Source organism: Sebastes umbrosus, chromosome 5 (genome assembly GCF_015220745.1).
Source record: "Sebastes umbrosus isolate fSebUmb1 chromosome 5, fSebUmb1.pri, whole genome shotgun sequence".
Classification (NCBI taxonomy): domain Eukaryota; kingdom Metazoa; phylum Chordata; class Actinopteri; order Perciformes; family Sebastidae; genus Sebastes; species Sebastes umbrosus.
In genome coordinates this window covers 28219247-28225047 of record NC_051273.1, presented here as the reverse complement: position 1 = coordinate 28225047, position 5801 = coordinate 28219247, and positions in this window count along the sequence as shown.

Sequence of the window (5801 nt, the reverse complement as noted above, 5' to 3'; positions counted from 1 at the left end):
TGGTTGAAAACGTCAGGGAAATCTAGTAAGTAGTAGTAGGACGTTTTTTGTTTGTTTGTTGTTGTTTTTTGTCAAACCAATAAGAAGACACATTTATTGACTTAATTTATCCAATTTTTGTATGATGTTTCCATTTATTTTCCATTTTACATCTAATATAAGGTCTGGAATATTACATAATATGCTTGTATATTGTGTAATAATTCTATGTAATACCTACATACATTGGCTGATCGATCTTTTTAGTTCCACAGTAAATACATTTTTAATTGAAATCAGTAAAACTGCCAAAATTGAAAAATCAGTGTTGATCAATTAACATAGATAGAAGTAATCATTCTCAGTCCAGGATAAAATATTTTGCTTTTCTTCACTTGAATTAAAATTCACAGTGACAGTGGAGGACATGTGTAAAATGTATATGTGAGGTCAAAGAGACAAGGTGGCCTCCAGTAAAGCATTTAAAATAACATTTCCTTATATCACAGAAGGGAGGAGAAAGTCACTGATGCACAACTTGGACGTTTTATTATCAAACCACAGAATCCATAGATGGAGCTTGTGTAACTTGACCTTGAAGATGTATGCTGCAGTATGTTTTTTCTACACCCACCCCTCCCTCAACAACTTCCCATCTCAGATGTTCTTCAATGCAGTGACCAACTGCTGTGAGGATGCAGTGGAAATACTAATGAGCGCGGCACGCGGCTCACACGTGTAATACGATATCAATGGAGAAAGGACATCTGTGTCATGAAATTCTACTTAGTGCTCCAGAACATCTTGGGCCAACCCTGGTGGGAGTCCACTAATGTTTAATGTTTTCAGCCATGCTAGTGGCGTGATGTTGGCCGGTCCAGACTGAAATATCTAACCCTAACCCTATCTGAACCATCTCTGAAGGCTATGGTTTCATCTCTCTGTGAACCTGCAGCTTCTTCTCAGATTTAAAATCAGCGCTATTTTATCTAAAGGGTCAAGGTTAGGGTTATCTTGTTAAATTATTTTGAAGAATAATAATACTTTTGCTTAGCACAATGCGCTGCTGTACATAAGTATAGCCTCACAGAGCCGCTAGCATGACTCATACTCTTTTCATAGTTTTTTTCTTTTTTAATTCTGAAACATATAGGACAACACAAGACAATGTATTGTCATCTGAAAAGACATGTTTCATCACTTTGCCTTTGAAATACTTAAGTGTGTACAGTGTGTAGCATCTGGCGACATCAGACTCTGACAGAACCCTTCAGGAAAATCTCAGCAGTGATTTCAACAGATTCCTTAATCTCCACATTATCAAAACGAGCAAAACAAAAACGCCACCTGCGGAAAGGAGAATGTCTTGAAGACGATGTATTTAATTTGACAGCACACACATTACAACCAACCCCTAGTTTAAATTTTTAATGAAAGCACCTTCTCTGTCTGAAGTATTTCTGCTTTTCTATATTCTGAGGACAAACTCCAGCGTGTTACCCACACTTCTGTTGTTACCTGTCAGCTGCCCTTACCGTTAAAGAGGGGCATGACACAGGAGCTAATGAAAGAGCAGCAAGGATTGCCAGAGACCCTGCCCACCCAGGTAACCATCTGTTCCAAAAAACGTCCCCTCGCTCGCTCAGAGAGACCTCCTGTCACCTCGGCCGCTTCGTCCCAAGAGCTGTCACCTTGCTGGACTAGTACTGCTACTCATTGATGCCTGCAGCTCCTACAATCACCACACAAGACCTCAGCATTCAGCAGGCTCATTCTGCACTGTGTGAGCATTCTGGGTTGGTTTGAATGCTTCTTTTTCTTCTATACAGTCTATCACATTTTTTTTATTAAGTCAGTAAATACACCCTAATACATTACAAAGATCAGTGACTTGTGATCGTAAAAGTAGCCTACTAATACCACACAGTAGAAATCCTCTGTTACAAGTTAAAGTTCTGCATTCAAAATTTTACCAAAGTAAAACTGCAAAAGTATTAGCAATATATATACTTTAAGTACCAAAAGTAAAAGTACTCTTCATGCAGAATGACCCATTTCAGAATAATGTATGTTATATTATTGCAAAGCGGTGCAGTGTTTAGCACTGTCACCTCACAGCAAGAGGGTTCTGGGTTCAAACCCATCACTTAGATAAGCTAAGACTTCCCCTTGGATAAGTCTTATCTTAACCTTTAACAATATATATATAATGTATTGTTGATTATATTTTACACTCATAATCAGAATCTGCAAAGTAACGTAAGTTATTAACTCCAGGCAGATGACTGATGGGGCTGCACAGTGGTGCACTGGTTAGCACTGTCTCCTCACAGCAAGAGGGTCGCAGGTTCCAACCTGGCTTGTGGAGTTTGCACGTTCTCCCCATGTTAGCGTGGGTTTTCTCTGGGTTTTCCGGTTTTCTCCCACAGTCTGAAGACATGCAGGTTAGGTTAATTACTGAGTCTAAATTGCCTATAGGTGTAGGTCTGTCTCTATGTGTCAGGCAGTGACCTGTCCAGGATGTACTCCGCCTTCGCCCAATGTCAGCTGGGATCGGCTCCAGACATCACGAGTGACAAAGCCCCCAGATAATTATACAGTTTAGAGGAAATAAGTTTTAAAAGGCATTTACTGTACTTTATGATTAAAGTCATCACCAAATGATCCAGAAAATCTATTATACTATTCCTTTATAGCCTCATCAAATGCTCATTGTTCTCACTTGACTTTGAGGAAGGCGTTAACTAAACAGAGACATCTTTCACTGTGACAGCAGGCCCTCCTCATTGTTTGTGCTGAAAGAAAGAAAGAAAGAAAAGCACACTAAATTATTGATTGTTTCAAAATGTCACACAGGCTTGTATACTCACGGGGCAGTGTGTATAGCGCAAGCAACAAAAAGTTTGATTCTACCAACTCTGAAATTCAAATGAAGTAAATGTCAAAACTTTGTTGGATATTGATTTTTCAAGGTTTACATGAGTGAGCTTCATCACAGTAGCTGGTGTGAACGTGAAACCTTTTGATTCACCTCCATTAAATCTGGCTTGACTCTGTTGTAGCTTTAGTCTGTGACCTCCAGAGAAAACATGGTCAAACTGAGTATAATAATTCTGCTGTGGTCAATTTGTTGTTCACTTTAAGAGGAGGAGGAAAATATCTGTATTTATGCTGCAGTTTAGTAACTGATCATTTCTCAACTAGTCCCCATAAATTGGTATTTTAGGCTAATTAGTGATCTTAAACCTATTAACATTGACAAATTTTTCCCATCTTTCATAGGAATTGTGATATTTCAAATATGTTCAAAGTATTAAAAAATATAAAAGTTTTGAGACACCATAGAAACACAATGTGATATACTGTATATGGGGTTTTCGAAAGGGTACAATTGCCCCCAAGTGGCTAAACATCAGAATACCTGCAGAGAGCAACTTGATGTTCAAATACCAAATGAGTAATATACTGTAAATGCATTGGTAGTAGTCAGTCTGTGTGCAAATCTGTCCATAAATAACATACTCTACAATTTCATTGCCATCTTTTTCCAAAATTTTTTTGACACTTGTGAGTTTTCAGAGGCAGATATCACAACAGTAATTAGTGCTGGAAATACCTAAGTACATGTACTCAATTACTGTATTTGAGTAGTAGTTTTGAGGTATTTTTGGTTTTTCCATTTTTCCATTTTTATTCCATTTCGTTCTTCTAATTCACAACATTTAAAAGGCAAATATTGTACTTAAATATTGTACAAACTCCACCACAAGTATCTGATATAATGTTAGTTGCTTTGCAGATAAAGGTTTCACATACAAAACATGATCACTTTACAAAACATTGCACATTGTTATAGATTAAAATGCCAAATATTATACATAATCCTTAACATGAACTCCCTTTACAACCATCTACAACACTGAAATCTGCTTACTTGTTAATGCATCAGTAATAAAAGGAAAGTACTTTTCCTTAAATACAATTTTGAATGCAGCACTTTTACTTGCAATGAAGTATTGTTACATTGTGTTATTTCTAGTTTTACTTAGGCTAAGTAAAATATTTTAATAGCTGCTAATGTAACTATAGTACACCGGAAGAATAAATACATATACAGATGAGTAAAATTAATTTTTCTATATAAAAGATTGATATTCTCATGGTATAAATTAGATTTAATAATAAAGATCCAATACTGTATACAAAGACCTTTTTGGAATGGCAAATTGTAGTTATGGTGTTGATAAAACTAAAAATAATAAAATCATGTGTGTCATCCTCTATTTATTTTCTTTGAAATAATGCACTAAAATTCATTCAAATCCCATTTTTTCTTCATCTTCAACTGAAATCCAGGTCATCCACAACCCACTTGGACCTCTGTCCTAACAAATTCCACGTTGGTTGGGCTTAGATCAAGGTTGCGGTCCAAGAGTTTAATGGTGGAAGGCTTCACTTCAGAGCTGACCAGCTGCATGGTGGACAAAGTCATGGATTTCTGGGAAAGAGCTCTAATTAACTGGTTAGCCAGGGACCAGGACAGGAAAACCCGCCATATGGAGATGTGGCAGGGCAAACTGGGAAGCACTGAGGATGAGCAGTAACCTCTGTCAGACAGCAACAATGTACAGAAAGACTGAATGAGGTCAGGTCATTTCATTATGTCCATACCACTCTGAAACAATCCTGTTTTGTCCAAACGCATGCAACTAAAATAAATTGGATCACGGTGAATTAGTAGACAATAATGCTGTGTAAGTTTGGTAAAAAATTGCTGAGAAAATGGAACCATTGTGAGGAAGGAAACAGACAAGAATGATGATTATCAACCAGCTAGAGGCTGAGGACTAAAATAAAAAAGGTATGTGAGATTCTGGGCTGTCTAAGAGCCAAACTCACAATTTATGGAGGTTTTTCATAATTTATTTTTATTTTTATAATTAATAATTATAACCATATATACTAGTAACACTCTCTGCCTTTTACAGGTGGTGCTGAGCAATAAATGCATAATGTAAAATATTACATCATTTCTCCTTTCTGTAGTAGCTATAGGCTATATCTGCTAATATATATAACTGGAAATGTTTTATAATTGAACTGGATCAACACTTTCATGGATTGGGGGAACTCAAAAGTAATTCATAATAAAAATCACCACCAAAATAGAATAAAATGAAGTTATAATTATTTATATTCATAAAAGGAAATTATCATCACATTTAATTAATGATGTCTAATTATCTTTTGATATGTTTAGATATATTTTCTTTTCTTCTGTACTGTTTTTTTGTATGTATTTCATTGTTTTTATTGGATTGTTTTCCACTGTTTGGTTAGGTTTTTCTGCACATTTTGTGTACTTCTTGTTGTTGTTTAACTTTTGTTGTATTTTTAAAATTATTTTAGTTTAGATCTTTCTTCCTTTTGATTTTGTGCAGTTTTATAAATGTGCAAAAAAAAAAATACTAATAAAAATCAGCACCAAAATAGAATAAAAATGAAGTTGTAATTATTTAAAATGAAGTTATAATTATTTATATTCATATTTTAAGTCCCACGGAGGGGGCGGGGCTTCTACAATCTCTTTGGAGCCCACACACACAAGCCACAGCCCTGACGTTGCCGTAGCAACGGGCCGCGGAGTAGGGGGGGGGGACGCCTCGGAGTGACTTATGATTGGTCAGATCAATCTGTCGCTCACTCCTAATCCTCCCTCTGATTGGTTATATCTACTGTCGCTCTCAGAGGCTGCAACGTGATTGGCTAACTCCACCATCGCAGGCCCGCCCCCAGTGAATAAGCTCTCGCAGCTGCACACA